Raw genomic sequence first — 19,181 nt, 5'->3', positions numbered from 1 at the left:
GGAGAATGTGGTAAGCAATTGCTTCTAAAAAGCTCGGACTAAAAGCACTTGATGGATTTGTGCTGGCTTCCCGGTAGACTCATCTCTGCACTGCCCGCATAGCACAATTAATAGTTATTACTCAAGAAGGAACAAATAAAAAAAAAGCGAGAGCAGGCATAAAAACATCCTTTCATCTTCCTGACGATGGTCCCCTTTGTCAGGTCTGTGGAGCCATACCTGTGAATCATCCTGGGAAAGCACAGTGTGGGTGATTAGAAGGAAGATCTTGTGGCTCATTTCTTACCCACTTCCTGGGCTGGGGAAATGTCTCAGCTCGTCTTTCTTATCTACTGATGTCTTGTCAATATCCACTACCGTTCACCATGCATCTTCACAAACAAGGGCCTCTTTCTCACTCCAAACCATCACCATGTAGGGAGGCAGTTACTCTCTGTGCAGACAAAGTTGTAAAGAAAAAGCAGAATAAAGCTGAGAAGGCAAGAATGGGGGCAAGGAAGGCGCTCTGGAGTAGGGGTACAGAACAGTGAGTCTGAGCGGGAGCATAAAAATACTCAAGCCACGTTTGTGTTCTGAGCCTATGAAATGAGTCACGGTTCTGCTACAGACCAGCCACTCGACTTTGTATACTTTATTCTTATGATTCTAGAGTCCATGAATCAACTTTTGCCACTTGCAGTCTTGAGACTTAGTCCGAGCCTAAGGGAACCCTGACTTTGAGGACGGATGCTTCCCGTGGGCATGTGATTCTCCCCTTGGTTCAACTTCATAGGCACCATGGGGGTGAAGGAAACGGATCTTACAGTCCGTTCTGGTGTTTGAATCCGGCTGAAGCAGGAGTGACTCTGGGCGAGCTACATAATGTGTCTGGATGTCACGTTTGACATCTGTGAGGGAGGAATAGGGTTGTTGTCAGAACTGGAGATCGTGCGTGCTATAATGTGCCTGGCACAGAAGGAGCTCTCAGTCAAGGATGGGGATTGTTGTTGTTATTGTTCTTATTATTATCTGTCGCCACAATCATTTCCTTGGCCCTGTCTTACAGGGATAGACTTGTGGCCACAGGAAGTATTCATTGTGATAGCGGTTTCACTAGACAGATGGAAATGCTGCACAGTGAACAGTACAATGAAAGAAAGCTCCACATCAATTCCACCATCTTCTTTTTCATTTTCCATGCGTTATCTCTTGCCAAGTCTTGGATTGTAGCTTTGTTGCTACTTCTCTTGGGATTTTTCCCTTCTTCCCTATTCCACCTGTTATTATTACCCTGAGCCAAGCTCTCATTGCCTCCTGCTATCCTGGTGTTCCCGTCTCCAGCCTCCCTTAGAACCCTGGTTCTAGAGTGTGGTTCCTGGGCCTGCGGCACCACCACCGGGCCCTGAGGCTTGTTGGAAATATTGCATCGCGAGCCCCCTCCCCCGCCCTCCAGACCTGCTGAATCACAGGACACATATGCGGTCATGCTGTAGGGCCTTCATCCAACTCATCTGCTCAAAGTACCTGCTTAGCCAACGTGTGTGTGTTCTGCCCCTGGAATATTTCCTGTTTCTGATTGCTCTTCGTGCCTCTCTTGCAAGTGGTGGTCGAGAGGGTAAGCATGGGGCTGCAGAAAAGCACTGGGGTAGGAGAATAGTGACTCAAGCCAAGTCACCACCCATTATTTGGACTATGACAATAGACTCTCTGAAATGGTCATGATACTTTTATGATTTCCCTTTGTTGCCCTTCTCCCTACCATGTGAAGAGATCTTATGAAATTGTTACTTGGATCATATCTCACCCCCTGCCACAGAGTGACTTCCATGGTATCTAGAAACATTCAGAAGACCTTTCAGTGGCCTGCAAGGCAATGTGAGTTGGGCTTCCCTTATCTGTCACTCCATCATCACTTTACTCAGTAAGCTAAAGACACACTGACCTCCCTTCTATCCCGTGTATAAGCCAAGCTTGTTCTCACTTGACCTTCTTCTGATTCTGCATATGGCTGACTTGGAGTCTTCATTCTAGGCTCAGTACAGATGTCATCTCCCTGAAGAGATCTTCCTTAACCTACAGCTAAAGTAGTACACCTGTCCCCTCCCCATTGCTTTTTCCTATTATCTTGTTTTAAGTTCTCTACAACACTTATGGTTCTCTGAAAGCATGGTCACTATGCCTGTGTTTACCTTTTGTATATTGCAAACTCTTTTGGTGAGAAATATCTTTGGTATAATAATGAGGAGGGTGATTTGCTGAGTGCTTACTATATGCTAGGCTCTGTATGTAGTGCACTCTAATGGATCAGTTCATTTGGACTATTTCTTTCTCTTTCATGGATTACTTGTATCTTTGTCTTCCTCCTTTCTTAGGGTGTCAGCTCCCCAAATGGGGGAGCGGTATCTATTTGTTGCCATTCTGTTCCCAGCCTGTAGAAGATTGACGCGCACAGGCATAGGAGTGGTGCTCCGGAAATGGTTATTTGGGATATGTATGGACCCCAGAAGATTGTCAATGGGAAACAAGTCCACATGGAAGGAGAGAGAAAGAGTATCTCATCCCCCATTCCAGGAGAAAATAGCCTTACGTTCATTTTTATCTTTAGATTAAGAGAGGGAGCAGCCTTTGGAATTCGCGTTGGGATTTGCTATCGCGGCCTGGGGTACAGACGCAAATGCTGACAATCTGGGAGTGGGGTTCTTGAGTGGTACCTTAATAAGAACAAGTCCTTGCGAAAGCCTTAAGTTTGGTGCGTAGCGTGGTTGGAAATACAGGGCCTAATGATTTTTACGTTCTTTGCGCGCACGCTGTCGATGTGCGTATGTGAGCCTTTTATTATTATGGACTCAGCCGGCAGTAACCATGGTGAGTAGACCCTATCACACAGCATTTTTCTGAGTCAGTTTAAAATGCTGACAATTAAATATACCGTACTCTTTTAAGCGATCCATCAGTCTCCCTTGTTGTCATGGTGACCGGAGTATATTTAGAAATGTGACAAGTACACTGAGTTCAATTGCACTTTTGCCAAAACATAGTTTTGCAGCTAAAATTGAATTTCCTGATTGAAGATCCAAGTGCTGTTAAGGGGGCATAATCGTTTCTATACATTATTCTGGAAGCATAACTTACATCATTCTATTAAATCAGCACTTAAAAGTCTTATCAGGCTAGTAAGATACTGACACTTGAGTGGTTGTATGTAGAGTTGATGGAAGAAAGTAAAATAAAAGTGGCATCCTGTTTTATTTTTCTTTAAAAATGAAATTGAGCCTCACCAGTGTAACTAGTTTAATGATTAGTTCCTTTATATCTTTTTAAAGAAATTGTAGGTAAGCGTGCATGTGTCTGTTCCTTCAGATTATATTTTTAATTGAAATCGCTTTATTAAGTACCTCCTCTCTCCTACATGCAATCTTTTCTTAGCAGCATGAGGGCATCTCTTTTTCTTTTGGTTTGACCTCGGATTGACAAGCATCCTTATTTTTCCCCAGCCTTTTTCCTGCTGGGTTTTACATGGGGTAAAGAGATGAAATGAATATGACTTTTTGTGGAAACAAAGGAAAAGTAAAAATCTCATCTCTTGTCTGATCAGGGACTAAGTTTGGATTCTCACTTCCTGTCTTTGGACCTTTCACTGTAGTGCTGAGAATGACATTGGGGTTGAACTGCTTGCTCTCTTGACCGTAGAAAGTTTGGAAACCGGTGCGGTGCCTGGTCTTTATTATAACCCCGTTTCCATTCCTGGCCACAGATTTTTTTTTTTTCTTTTTTACTTTTGGGATGAGAAACAAGGACTCCTGGATACTTCTGCCTCTGAGTTTTCATGGAGCTGAATGTATCAGCAAGTGAGATAGATTTTGAGTCCCTGTATGGTTAAATTGATTTTATTTCTTTCATGTACATGGCAAAGAATGGTAAGAGACATGTTAGTTGTACACTTGATCTTAGCCAAAAGGCCGAGAAGCGATGGGAGACATGTTAGTTGTAATAACAATGGGTAAGATTTCTTGAGTTTTTACTGTATGCTAGGCATTGAGTATAGTAAGGTTTTTAACGGATCATTTCAGTGGAACTACACAATAATCTTCAGATGTAGGTCTATTGCCATTCTTATTTCACATAAACAAAACAAAACAAAACAGGTGTAGGGGCACCTGGGTGGCTCAGCTGTTTAAATGTCCGACTTAAGCTCAGGTCATGATCTCACGGCTGGTGAGTTCGAGCCCCGCGTCGGGCTCTGTGCTGACAGCTCAGAGCCTGGAGCCTGTTTCAGATTCTGTGTCTCCCTCTGTGCTCCTCTCCCACTCATGCTCTGTCTCTCTGTCTCTCTCTGTCTCTCTCTCTCTGTCTCTCAAAAATAAATAAACATTAAAAAAAAAAAACAGGTTTAGAGAGATTCTGTATTTTGACCAAGAGCATACCGAGGGGCACCTGGGGGCTCAGTCGGTTGAGCATCCGACTTTTGACTTCAGCTTAGGTCATGATCATAGGGTCATGGGATCGAGCCACGTGTCGGGCTCTGTGCTGATTGTGGATCCTGCTTAAGATCCTCTCTCACTCTCCCTCTTCCCCCTCCCCTGCTTGTGCTCTTTCTCTCCCAAAATGAATAATAAAAAAAAAAAAGAGTATACGTACCTCAAATAGTAGTAGAATCTGGATTTTGATCTAAGGGCTCTATTAACCAGTGCCTGCCCCATGGAAAGCTCACAATCAGTATTTGTTACTAACAAATGGCCTACTCCATGGCAAAGTCGTACAGATGTTTCATGTGTCCAAATGTTCACTGAAGTGGCCTCTACATAAAGGTAAACAGATAGCAGGGTCTGAAAGTAGAGCTGAGCCACTCTTTGTCTTCCCTAATGGTTTAGAACCAAAGAAGATGGGTACTGGGCAGGAAGGTAGCATATATAAGTCCCATCTAAGTGCAGTGGTTTGGTCTCAGGACCTCTCTACACTCCTCAGCATGAGTTTTTGCTTATGTGAGTGATAGTAAGGATATTCATCTTAGAAATTAAAGCTGGGGCCTCTGGGTGGCTCAGTCAGTTGAGCCTCTGACTCTTAATTTCAGCTCAGGTCATGATCTCACTGTTGTGGGATTTTGCCCTACATCAGACTCCACGCTGAGCTTAGGATTCTCTCTCTTTCCCTCTGCCCCTCTTCCCTGCTCACGTGCTCTCTCTCTCTCTCTCTCTTTTTCTCCAAAGAAAGAAAGAAACATCCTAAAAAAGAAATTAAAACAGAAATACAAAAAAGATTTTAAAGAAAGCTGTATGAAAATAAGTACATTTTCCAAAAGACACACAAAAAAAGTAGTGAGAAAAATGGCAGTTTGTCACAAATATATGCTTTGAGTAAAGTTTAGGAAGAAAATCCAGAAATTATTTATAAAAAGGATTGGAAAAGGAAGTTAAAAAGGACATAATTGTGGATTTTCTTTCTTTTTTTTTAATACTACACTAAAACTTGACAAGTGGTGGTTTCCTAATGTGAAACCTGAAATCGTATCAATAAATTTCTTTATACTCTGTTATATTAAAATTCATTGGTCTTCTACTCAGTTTGAATCGCTCCGCACCTCTGTGTAGCACCATAGATTGCTCATTTGGAAAATACGGGTTCACTGAGTTATGCATATCTTTCAAATATCGATAAGTTTCATTCCGTAACAACAACAAAAAAATCCCATTCGTTAATATCGCCACTGCTTTCATCAAAAACATATTTTAATTATTAGGAATATGTCAAGTATACAATAGCAGATGCAGGGTTTTTGAAGTTCTAATTTTCACTTGAAAACTGATTTTTATCACTGGCAACAGATAACTTTAATTGTTTTCCTTGAAATGATAGGCTCTCTTGGTTTATGTTTGTCATCACCAAGTCTGAATGACCACAATTTGTCAGTCATTCTTTCAAATAAAAATGATGTTGGGGCACCTGGGTGGCTCAGTCGGCTGAGCGTCCGACTTCGGCTCAGGTCATGATCTCGCAGTTCGTGGGTTCGAGCCCCGCATCAGGATCTGTGCTGATGGCTCAGAGCCTGTAGCCTGCTTCGGATTCTGTGTCTCCCTCTCTCCTTGCCCCTTCCTCACTCATGCTCTGTTTCTCTCTGTCCCTAAAAATGAATACACATTAAAAAAAATTAAAAAAAAATGATGTTCTGTGCAACGAGCCGTTAGCTCAGCCCTCGATTCCAGCAGTCACACAAGTGCCTTTCTTGGAGAGAACCATTGTGGTTTGGGATTCAGCAGAAGATGTTCTTGCCTCCTTTCTATTTTGTCACATGGAATATTAAAAAGATATGTGTTCAAGGATTGAGTTTAATAAAATTAACTTTTAATGCATGGAGGACAGTTTTAAATGAAACGAGCCCCGTGTTCCCTTGACTGTGGGTACCTGGTGGTGAAAAGTGAAGCAGCTGTCAGGACATTTTGGTGCCACTGCTTGATTCCTGTGAAGACTCTGGCCATGTCCCCCCACCCCACCCCACTCTTGATTGCTTTCGCACCGTTGACGCAGATGTCAACACTGTGAAAAAGATGCACCATGCGCGTTGAGAGCCACTGATCTAATCCTGTCTTTTGGCTTTTTTAGGCGAGCGGAGCTGAAAGCGACCTAACCAGGACCGCTGCGCTGGTTAGCGGCTGAGCTGGGGCAAGAATCCAGGTGTTAGTGTGTTCCCATTTTTTCTTTTGAGTTCCTGTACCAGTCTCCGGGATCTCAAGGTAGATGTTTCTGAATTTCTTTTGTGAATATGCGATGTCAAAGGTATATCATTATTGTATTTATTTGGGAAGATTTCCATATATTTTTTCGGTGTGTTTATTAAACCTTTTGCATATTTTCCACACTCTGTGCTCACCACCGCACCGCTGCTCACTCTCCTGCTTTTCAATAGTGACCACTGCTGCCTTTTTAAACAGAACAGGTTTTGTCTTTGGCAAGACCTGAGAGAAGTTGAAGGAGCAGTTGAGTGCTTGTCCATTTTCTGGTTTAGAATCCCAGCTTTGTGGGGGAAAAAAAAGACTCCGGGAGTTTGGGCTGAAGCGGCCACTTCCTTCTTTACCTGGATTAGCTGGCAGTCACAGCAAAGGAAACTGCCTACATACCCATGATCCTCACTGTCACAGAGAAGTCATCTTACGGGACCACCTCCTGCCTCCCCACTTTTCTAATAAAATTCTCTCCCTTATTTTTTTTTTTCCTTCCTGTGGGAGGGAGGTCGTCCAATACAAATTGCCCTTTACCTTTGCTTTTGCTTGTGTTAATATTTTATGCGATCTGTTTTCTTCAATAAAAACTGCTCAGCCTGAAATTGTAATGACGGTTGCCAAGACAGGCCATTGAACCGGACCCAGACATCATGTTTTCTCTTCAATAACTCTCTCCTGTCTCGAGTAGCTTTTGGGGGGTCGGGTTTAGACAGGTTGCAGTGTTTGAAAGTGAATGAATCTGGCAGACTGTGAAAGTAGGCTTGCACACTCTCAAATGGATTGTTCTCTCATTTTCAAATATGTTGAATGTTCTTTTGAACGATCTCATTTTTTTCTTTCCTATTCCTCACCCAACATCTCATTGCTCTCTCCCACCGGTGAGCTTTTGGTTTTTTTTAACTTTGTTTTCTAACATTCTTCTGCTTCTTCCTCCATGTCTGTTTTGATTACCCAAAAGTGAGATCTGCTTTGACCTTTGCTTACTTCTGTGAATCAGCTCTTCCCTAAACTTAAGCCTTCGATGACTTCTTTTCTTTCCGTAAAACTTAGTTTCCTGTGAACCGTTTAGCTTTTCCTCTTTCTTTCTGAGACTTCTGGTTATGGCTTTGTCTAGCCATTTATGAGGCTCCCAAACTGCCTCCCAGCAGTTCTTTTTTAACTTTTCGAAATGCGTTTTCTGCCTTGTCTGAACTTCTTGAGCGTGGGGACTGTCTCATGCTTGGCATATCCTCGCTGCCCCATGGGTGTGCTGCATGGATGCTATTTTTACCCCGGGGTCTCTTCTTCAAAGGCCATTCTTCAAATTTGTATCTGGAGCTTGGAGCTGTTGTTTGTCTCTCAGCATTGGGCAGCTAAATCTCTGAAATGCAGAGCTGCAGTGGCCCATCTTCTAATGCTGACTCCCTCCCACTGCCAGGATGTTACGCATGCCTTCCCTGACAGATGGCCATTGAGCCTCTACTTGGGCACTTCCAATTCTTTGTGAAGCAGTTTGTTCTACTGCTGGGCAGCTTCATGTTTTTTATTATTTTATTTTATTTTATTTTATTATTTTATTTTATTTATTTTATTTTATATTTCATTTCATTTTATTTTTATTTTTTTCAATTTTTATTTATTTTTATTTATTTTTATTTATTTTTATTTTTTTACTATGAAATTTATTGTCAAATTGGTTTCCATACAACACCCAGTGCTCATCCCAACAGGTGCCCTCCTCAATGCCCATCACTTTAAAGTTCTCCTCTCCATTGCTCAGGAACTGGAGTTTTCACTGTTTCAGCCCTAAGAGTTCTAGCATTGCATATTTTGCACAAGCGTAACGTGCATGAACCGTCAGTCCCCAGGTTCTCGAGGGTAGCTATAATCCCTCCATCCCCTTCCTTTCTTGCTACCTCTATCTTAGGATTTAAACAGGTTTGGATGCTTATAGCCTTTATCCCATCCCTGTGTTCACATCACTTTCTAGATTTCTGCCATGCCATTCACCTCTGAAGTTCTCTTTTAGGTGCGCTTCTTTGTTACATACTGGAAACAGAATGAGTGTGTGGGTCTGAGAGATAGGATCTCCATAGGGGATATAGTCAATGGTGTTGTAATAGCATTGCATGGCGACAAGTGGTAGCTACGTGTTAGCATGATTTATAGAGTTGTCTAATCACTATGTTGTGACCTTGGGACTAATGTAACACTGTGTATCAACTGTACTTCAATAATTAAAGAAAAATAGCTAGGATATAAATTCTAGTACCATAACTTACTAGGTGGGTGAACTCAATCAGATTAGTTAATTGTTCTGAGCTTTGGTTTATTCAGAGGCAAAATGGATATAGTAATGACTTCTGACAATATTTTTAAGGAGTAAAGTATACAAAATGTTTAGCTCAGTTACAGAAACACAGTGTGTTTAATAAATACTACTTTTACCTTGATTAACTTTTTGTCTTTGATCTTTCCAATGGTTAAAAAAAAATTTTATCCCAGTATAGTTAACCTACAGTGTTAGTTTCATGTGTACAATACAGTGATTCAACAATTCTATACATTACTCAGTGCTCATCATGGTAAGCGTGCTCTTAATTCCGTTCACCTGTTTCACCCATCCCCCAAAGCCCCTCCCTCTGGTAACCCTCTATTCGTTCTGTGTAGTTAAGAGTCTGTTTCTTGTTCCTGGTGTGTCTCTTTTTTTCTCTGTTTATTTGTTTTAGTTCTTCCATTTCACAGGTGAGTGAGATGATATGGTATTTGTCTTTCTCTGAATCGCTTACTTCACTCAGCATTATCCTCTCTAGATCCATGCATGTTGTTGCAGATGGCAAGATTTTGTTCTTTTTTGTGACCAAACAATATGCTTTTGGGTGTATGTATGTATGCGTGTATGTACCACCTTGTCTTTATCCATTCATATATCTATAGACACTTGGGCTACTTTCATAATTTGGCTATTGTAAATAATGCTGCAATAACCATAGGGGTGCATATATCTTTTCAAATTAGTGCTTTTGTATTCTTTGGGTAAATAACCAGTAGTGGAGTTATTGGATCATATGATAATTCTATTTTTAATTTTTTGAGGAACCTTTTTACTGTTTTCCACAGTGGCTGCACCAGTGTGCTTTCCCACCAACAGTGCAAAAGGGTTCCTTTTTCTCCACATCCTCACCAACACTTGTTTCTTGTGTTTTTGATTTCAGCCATTCTGACTCGTGTGACATGCTATCTCATTGCAGTCTTGATTTGCATTTCCCTGACATTGAGTGATGTGGAGCATCTTTTCATGTGTCTGTTGGCCATCTGTGTGTCTTCTTTGGAGAAATGGTTGTTCATGTTTCCTGCCCATTTTTTAATTGGATTGTTTGGGTTTATTTGGTGTTGATACAAGTTCTTCGTATATTTTAGATTCTAACCCTGTATTGGATATGCCATTTGCAAATATCTTCTCCCAGTCAGTAGGCTGTCTTTGAGTTTTGTTGATTGTTTCCAGTGATTTCTTTTTCTTTTTTATATACATGACATGATTTTTAGAATTCATTATTTTAAGAATTTCTCCCTCTCTCTCTACGTATCTTTCTCCAGTTCTTTCTTTTTAGATTTTATTCATACCTACAATCCTAAAATAACAAAACAAAAAAAAAACCTATTTCTTCTTGATTCATGTCCCCTTTTATTTTGCAAGTTTGTCTAGACCTTAACATTTTTTTTGACAAATACTGTTTTTATCTACATGAATTTTCTCAACTGTTGCCTACATCTTTACATGTATATTCAGCTTTTATTATTCCTCTTGTGGAAAACATTTGTTCACCCTTTAATGGGTTAATGATGACTGGGTCATTGCATGTTACTTAACTCCTCATTGAACCCTTTACTCAGTAGCTGTTAGGGTTACTCAGTTGAATAATACATTTTTTAAATTAAATGTCCAATTAATGTCAATTCAAACAACATTTACTGAACACTTCTATGATACGCATTGAGCTAGGTGCTCTAGGAATTACATAAAACTCTGTTTTTATGTATTCATGCATTCATTCGTGGAACATATTCTTGAGTACTCAAGATCAGATTCTGGATTTGAGGTTCAAGAAACTGAGTTAGACAAAGATTTCTCTCCTCAAGGCACACAATCAATAAAAATGATAAGACAGTATATTAACTTGAGTGATTTAGATATGGATCCAGGCATTATGAGATGGGCTGCTTCCCCAAACCTTTCTAGATTGGGAAAAGCTTCACAGCAGGGGGCGTACTTAAAGTCTGAGTAAGGGTCTTAAAGTCCCCTGGGAAGATAAGACCTCTACAAGGGTTTAGATTGTGTTTGGTTATTAAGCCAGTTGTGTGAAACCCAACTGCTTGTGTTACCCTTGACTCTCTTCTTCCCTCCAATTGTATGCATCCAATGTTTTTCATACTTCCGTTTCTTTTAGGGGTCTTACAACCAACAGAATAACTGAAAGATAGATGTGATGATATTACAGGTTTGCTATTGGGACCTAATTACCACAAGGATGCCTATTTCCACATTCCACCATAGCAATAGTAACACATATACAGAAAAAATAATCTCATGATAATATGATACATTACAAAGTATTTCTCAATCCTTCATTTCATTTACTTCTTATAGAACAGCTTATGCTTGTGGGTTTCCTGAGTGTCTTAAGCACTGCCACTGATAGATAAGAGCACAAGAATTATCATTGAATAATTACGTGTGGAGGATTTGCAAAGAATTTTTCTCTTTTTATTCCAAGATGATCATGCTGTATTTTCTGATTTTCTCTAGATCACATGACCAGGTCTGCCCATAACGAGATGTCTGGGACTGTGTCCCTCTACCACTCTGTGCCTCAGCTTTGTTACTTGTCATATGGAATATTGCTGCTATTACTAACACTGACACTAACTCCACCTCACTGGATTGAGATGAAGAATAAAATCATTAATCTTTGTGAAGGCATAATGTATGTAGCTGGTCACAATCGTACACACAAAATGCACCTTTTGATTGACCAGATTGTCAGCGACTTCAGTCGAAATGAGCTCAACTTAATTTTTACCTGTTTCTCCAAGCTTTCTAAGGTAGCTTCATGTCTCACTGTCTCCCGTTTAGCCCAAAAGTGACTGCAGGCAAGTGCTATGTGTTCAGTAAACACTTGTTGATTGATTTTTTTTTTTAAAGTACTGACCTTCTGAAGTCCACTGCTGGAAATGTGTAAGCCACTTATATTTTTCCTTAGGATTCCTAAAGCCTGTCATTTAATTTCTAGATTATAAGTTCCATTGATAGAACCCTTATAAATATCACATTAAGAAGCTGAGCATTACCTTTAGGCCAAAGCAATTTAGTTTTTAAAAATCTGATTAATTTCAACACAATCAGCCAGGATGTCAGAAGATCTCAGTGCCTCTGATAGATGCTGACAGGTGAGGAAATTAAAATCAGGGAGGGAAGCAATTAAATACTGGCAAACATTACTTTAATGAGACAACCAAATCATTCATAAGCCATGGAATATGTTGTATTCTTGCTAAGTATCTTAGGGTGGCAGGTGAGAGAGTGCATTTAAAAATGTGCTGGAGTGCATTTAAAAATGCTCTTTGTACCTGATCTGATGATGGGAGTAGAAACCTTTCAGTGTTTGTTACTTAATGCCTTTGGCCTGGTCTAACATTTCAGTTGTTTTCAGAGATAGAATTCCTAATGATCATGTTAGAGATTATGACATTGTTTAATGGAGGCAAATCTAGTATACGATTTAGTTTAAACAAGGAAATAATTTCATTTAAAGAGATCTTACCGATCCTTTCACCCCACCGCTACCACTACCTAAAACTTAGGCAAATGCACAAAATCCAGACAAAATAATTTTTGGCCTTTTCACAAGTAAGTGGTTTAGGGATAACTGTGGTCAAGACCTATGAAGAGTGGGAAAAAAAAAAAAAAGAAAGCCATTTTATACATTTCTAATTCAAAAGACTTGGGGATTAGAGTGCTAAGAGCAGAACCCAGGAGCTCAATTCTCATTCAGCTCTTCTTTTCAGAACAACACTCACGTAAGCAGAAAGGATATCTGCGAACACAGAGCTAGCAAGTTACCTATTAATTGCATTAGTTTTCTTAGTTCAGGGTTTTACAAGGCTCTGTCATATTATGTTCATTGGTCCTATAGCACTTGTAAAATATCAAGTATTAAGAGGTATCTTTACATTGGGTACAGTGATTCTGATGTCAGTTGGTTGTGTTTGTAAGGTTAAGTTCATCTTTCTTGGATTGTGTTGCTTAAAAATTGTCCTGGGGTGCAGGTTTCGGTTTAGAAGGTACCGTGGTTTGTGAAAAACCTATTTGAATGGTTGTCTCTGCTCTCTTCATTTCTCACAACCTTCCATTCCTTTCTGCCTTTGTTCCTTATTCCCCACCATGTTTCTTTCCTCTCTTTCTTCTTCATGGGCTTCATTTGCCCTCCGCTGGTTTTCCTGAAATAGAGTGTAAATTATCAATTATTCTATACCAGCTCCAAATAGGCCTGGTGAGTCTTGCTTTTGTATATATTTAATTAATAGGTTGATTTTTGTAAATTAAATAGTGAGTATACAAGTTTCTTTATTTTGGGTTGAAATTGCTTCTGAAAATGAGAACGTTTTTCTTGAGAGAGGATGGGTGGTTTGACCAAGGGTACAGACTGCCAGGGTCTCGGTCAGCGGTCATAAATACAGAGGCAACTAAGGATAACTGAGTTTATTAGCAACATGCTAGAGTGGGGTTTGTCATTTGTCCAAGATGTCTTTATGGGTCTAGTGGAGAACTCCATTGCATTAGGTAATACCCATGAGTTTACTGAGGACACATGACATTCAACCATGTGAAGAGGGCCGGTGAACTTCTTAGCTAGGAGGCTTCAGCTTTTCTACTGTTTAACATGAGACTTATTGACGAGAGAGAATTCAGGGGCACTGGCTTCTGTTGTTTCTGTGGCTTGTGTTTTGACAGTTTGCCAAGAAGGTTGCATCTCTGAAACTGCCCTGGGGAGAGCTGAGAAAGTCTTCATGGTAACCCTGCATTGAACACTTCTTTTGCCCCAGCTTAGTAATGTGTCACCTTCTGGTTAGACCACAGATGTGAAGTCTTCTCTGTCTCCTTTCACTTGCAAAGGAAGCAGGACTCAATACTAAATGTGTTTTGATGCTTTGACAATCGACTTTTAGATGGTATATGCTCCCAAGTGGGAGGCTGCATCATGTAATAGAAGGGTCCTTACTGGTTTTGGTATCAGAATTTGAGGTTGCATTTTTACCTGCTCCATATTAACCATACGATCTTTAAAGTTTGGTTTCCTTGTTGATAAAGTTGGTCACAAAGATGATTAATGTTTTGATTTGGGTGGCTTATGACAAGAATTTCTTGCAGAGTATCCTATCAGCCATGTCCTACTCTTAATCTTATTTGAGTCCTATATGAAAATGGGATAGATGAATAAAACTTCCCAGAAGTCTCCTACTTCTCAATAAATCTGTCCACTGTATTCAGTTCCCTTGGTCTTCTGTTGGAAGCTTCATCTCTCTGAACCTAAGGGGCAAACTTTAGGTACAAAGGCACAAGCTTTAAAATTACTTGAGATGTACCTGAGGGCTTTCACCTAAGGCCGTATCTCTTGCTTCTTGGGCTTGAGGGGACACTTCATTTTTCAATTTTCAAGTGTTGTCTTTGGAAACACATATTCTTTGTTGTTGTTGGGGTGAGGCCATGTGAGATACACATAGTTAATATTGAGGTGCTTTAGAACTAGGCGTACGGATCAAAGCAATTCTCCCCCCTCAGGTATTCTCTAGTATTGTGTGTTTATCACATTGTCCTTTGATCAGATAAACATGGGCTCACATGAGGAAATATTAATGTTTTGTATACCATCACTTTCCATTATCTACAGATAGGAAATAATGGAGGAAAATCTTCCCCAAAAAGTTGAACTGAGGTTTGGCTATGAAGTAGATATTATAAGCCCCATTTACATATGAGGAAATTGACACTCAGAGAGTGTAAGTAACTTGCCCAAGGACATTGTTAAGAGGAAGACAAGTCTGACTGGCTCTAAATCCCATGTGTTTTTGCTGCTTTCTCATGTCAATCAAATAGCTGGTTTCATTTTATTATTCCCTCCTCCCCCCAACCTACTGGATAAAGTCAGTGAGTTTGTGTTTTCCCAACCTAATAGCCCGGGACAGACTAAGATATAAAGGAAAGATCACTGGGCCAACAGGTGGAGCCCAGAAAGTCCAAACTCATACCCTGCTGTATACTATACTGTGTAGTCTTGGGCAAGTTACCTGCCTTTCCTGAACTTCGGTTCCCACATCTGTAAAATGAACACAGTGATACTCATTCCCTGTATGTGTGTGAAGTTAATCATGAGAAATATGTTAGTTCCCTTCTCCTTCTCTCTGTTCCTCCTGGAGCTTCTGTATCCTCACCTGTGAAGTGAGCAGATGATTCTCTTCCTGCTTCCTCACTGGGTTGTTATGGAGTGAAATGAGATGACAAATGTGAAAATGTTTTGCAAAACAAGAAACTGCTATATAGATAGAAGAGTTTATGATTATTAATGATACATATAGCGTAGTACCTAAGAGTAACATTTACCTATTTTATTTACAGACGCTAGCATAGCAGTTTGCTGAACCTGGTGTCCACTGACCGTTTGAAGAGCTAGTTATCTGAGGTAAGAGAGGATAGGCATCTTCGTATTTAAGAATTGCTAATGGGCAAGTTATCCAATAATGTTTACAGTTGATTTTACTCCCAACGGAAGAAATACAAAAGTATTTCCCGAGCACCAAAACCTGAAAAATGGCCAAAGCAATGAACTGCCATCCTTTTATCTTTTTTTGATTTAATTTTCCCTTTCTTCTTCTTTTTTTTTTTTAAGTTTTTAATGTATGTTTTTATTTTGGAGAGAGAGAGAGAGAGAGACAGAGCATAAGCAGGGGAAGAAAGAAAGGGTATCTGAAGCAGGCTCCAGGCTTCGAGCTGTCAGCATAGAGCCTAACGCGGGGCTCAAACTCTCGAACTATGAGATCATGACCTGAGCCAAAGTTGGCCGCTCAACCAACTGAGCCAGCCAGGCACCACTAATTTTCCCTTTCAAGTCCTAGCACAAAGATCTGGGCAATGCAGAAGACTCAGACTTAACAATTGTTTACGTGTCCATGATATGGTGTGTTCTTATCTACTCTCTTTTGGTGTCCCCAGCTAGCATGTGGCAGGACGGCTTCTCTCCAGTTTCCGAGCCCTTGACTGGCTGAATTTTTCATTACCCTATGTTTCCATGCTACCTGGCTTTGAAGGGATCAAACTCTACTTGGTGGGGGCATCTCTCAGCTTCCCCAGAAAGATCTCAAAATGACATAATCCAAGGCTATGACGATGACAACAAAATCCTAACAATACATCAAGTGAGTTAGAGGTTTTTGAAACTCAGGACCCATAGTATCCAGATGCCACTGTTCTGGGGGACCTGTGTGAAGGAGATAGACTTTTGGCAAAAGAGTGTTATTTGCATTGAGTTTGTCAAGAAAACAGAGGCCAGAAAAAAAATTCAAAGGAAGCACGATAGTTGCAAAATGTGCAAGATGTGAGTTTTCTTTTGCGGCTAACCAGCTCATAACTGCACTTCTCAGCTAGGTCTGCTGTATTCGATGTCATCTATGAGAAGACTTGCGCCAAAAAGAGGTGACACAGTCAATACGGTGGGCCTAACTGCAGACCCTGCACTGTAGCAACTTTGTAGAAGATTTTATACCAGCACTTAAAGTACTGTAAACATTTGTTTTGCTGAATATTTCAGTAATTGTGTTGGTATGTTATTTCTATGACCTTGAACTTAAACATGACTTTAGTTACAGAGACCTTTGAAAACATTAAAGTCTCTTGCTGTGCCCCATATTTGTAGGACTTAACAGTTTAGAATTGAGTGGAAATGATGGTATTACATTAACATGTTTTTTTCATTAATATGGTTTTTAAAGCTAATATTCACACACATCAAATAAGAACATGTCATGTATAAACAAGGTGGGTGACGCACAGCCTGTGAAACTCCTCTATAATTAGATCAGAATGGCAGCCACTTGTTTAGATTTTATTCTCATTCCTACAAAAGAGATGGTTACAAAAAAAAACAGTAGTGGGGGCGCCTGGGTGGCTCAGTCGGTTAAGCATCTGACCTCAGCTCTGGTCACGATCTCACTGTCCGTGGATTCAAGCCCCGCTTTGGGTTCTGTGCTGACAGCTCCGAGCCTGGAGGCTGCTTCGGATTCTGTGTGTGTCTCTCTCTCTGCCCCTCCCCTGCTTGTACTGTATCTCTCTCTATCTCTCTCAAAAATAAATAAACATTAAAAAATTAGAAAACAAAAAAAAACTCTGTAGTGGCCAAAAATACATGAATGGCTCCTGCCCATCTTTTGGTCCCTCTCTAGTCCATAAAATACTCCTGCAAAAATTCCGTTCCGATATATTTCCTGTACTTTCGTGGATAAATATGTTAGAAAAGAATGTTCTGTAGGCATGTAATATCAAAGTTTTGGTAGCTCTGTTAGGAAGAGGTCTGAGTTGTTCATGTAGAAGCTGCAGTTCATTAACTTTTCTCCAAATACCAGTTGTTAAATATTAATAGAGTAAGCTTTGAAAAGTGGCTGTGTGTCCCCCTTCTGCACTGAACCCATCTTGAAACTACAAATAGGAGTTTAAACAAGCCTTGAAAGGTTAAGAAACAATTGCTCTCAAGAAAGGCGACTTTTACCTATATCTGCTCCATCCATCCTCTGTATTTTGGAGCTCGGGATGGGTGTGAGAAGGGAAAGATAAAAACTGCTCAAATAACCTTTGGAGGGTAGAGAAGGACATATTCTCAGGGCACGCTGCAGAAATTTAAAATAATCTGGTGGTAATAATTGGTATCGGTGGCAGTAATGAAGAAAGAATAACAGTTTAAGTAAATAATTAGACTTGACAGTAGATGTGTCAACAGGTACCCACTTAATGAGCGTAATCATTGTTTTTCTCCGCTTTCAACGTTGATCCACTGACTGTGGTGTGTTCCCTGTTCCACTTCCAAACCAAATCTATTTAAAGCTGCGCTTCATGGAATCTGAAACCCTGCACCCTGTTTACTATTTAGAGCTGATACCCAGTGTTCTTCAATAGGCAAGATCTGTACTTGAACGAGAATAGGCTTCTGGCCTCCTGTAGGCCGTTGATTATCCTTGTTTTCCACCGGGTGATTCATTAGCAAGGATGAATAATACTGAATTAATTATCATGGACTTGTCTATATTGCTAGAGTGAATTGTTGATTATAATTTGATGGAAACAGCCCTCCTGTACCTTAAATTAAATTAATCAGTTACTGCTTTTTTGAGGTGGAGGAAGAGGCAGTGATATTATAATACATGAGATGATTTTCTTAGTTACCTGGATAGAATTGCATTGTTTGGGGGAGTGAAGCCATGTGTTTTATGTTATGTTGTGTGAAGCAGAAGTCATGAGAATCTAATTCTAATCCCAGCTCTGGCTGTGTCACCTTGGCAAGTCACTTTCCCTCTCCAGGGGTCCATTTCAGCATCTAACAACAGATGGAGTTGGACCAGTTGATCATGGCATTACTTCTAGTCAAATGTCCTATTGTCTGTGATTTTGTTTCTTAGCCAGTCTTTTCTTTCTCCTCCTGTCATTTTTCCAAAGTCATAGGAAAGTCTTATGACTCTGCTACGGAGCCAGTGCTGGGAAGTCAGTATCTCTATTATCCTTGGTTCTTTAACGTACCAGAAGAGCAGTTTATGATTTAAATTCTGTGTATACCATGATAGAGTGTTTATGCACGGATCATCCCTTACCGCCAGCAACGTTCAGTTTCTGGTTAGAAAAGAGAAACAAAAATCCATCTTCCTTCTTGTTTTTCTACTCCATAATCTGGGTCTCATTTCTAGAGGGTCTAGGACACTTATCCCCTGGTTATGTTGATGGGTTCCTCTTCTGTTGTTGACTTTTCCAGGTTGAGTCATTGACCTGTAAGGAGAGGTCAGAATGTCAAAGCCAGAGGGGACTTTAAGAACCAATCGAGCCAGATTCCCTCCTTTCAGAGACTGAGATTTGTGGTCAGGGAGGGAGTCCGATTTGTCTGAGATATTAGTGGCAGATCTTGGTCTAGAACTTTTCTTCTGACTCCATAGTTGTAGCTCTGTTTCAGGAGAGCTGTCTCTTTCTATAAACTGTCCTTTCTGTTCCCAATATTTAAAGGGCCAATGTCTTTTGGGCAAAACCCGTCTCAGTGTCAATGCAGGGATGCAAGATGCTTTTAAAGCAAAAATGGATTCCAGGCATCTTTGTTAATTCCTTGGGGCAATGGAGTAGAGAATTCTGGCTGGCTTCTGCTGACTGTTTTTTATTAGGAGACTATGGATTCCCCTGCAATCTTTCCTGTAAAAGATTAC

General features: G+C 40.3%; 1 protein-coding gene across 7 annotated transcripts in view; it reads left to right on the top strand.

Moving 5' to 3' along the window:
- LPP (LIM domain containing preferred translocation partner in lipoma) overlaps positions 1-19,181 on the top strand; it is a 676,388-nt gene that overhangs the window by 158,237 nt on the left and 498,970 nt on the right. For 6 of the 7 annotated variants that reach the window (XM_060640763.3, XM_060640764.3, XM_060640766.3 and 3 more), the window contains 2 exons: positions 6,577-6,707; positions 15,349-15,412. The gene's annotated coding sequence lies outside the window, so the exon portion shown is untranslated. The remainder of the gene's footprint in view (positions 1-6,576; positions 6,708-15,348; positions 15,413-19,181) is intronic. The other variant, XM_060640772.3, reaches the window with a different exon arrangement.

The sequence above is a fragment of the Panthera onca genome, chromosome C2 (assembly GCF_046562875.1).
Source record: "Panthera onca isolate mPanOnc1 chromosome C2, mPanOnc1 haplotype 2, whole genome shotgun sequence".
Classification (NCBI taxonomy): Eukaryota; Metazoa; Chordata; class Mammalia; order Carnivora; family Felidae; genus Panthera; species Panthera onca.
This window is presented reverse-complemented; position numbering and strand designations above follow the sequence as displayed.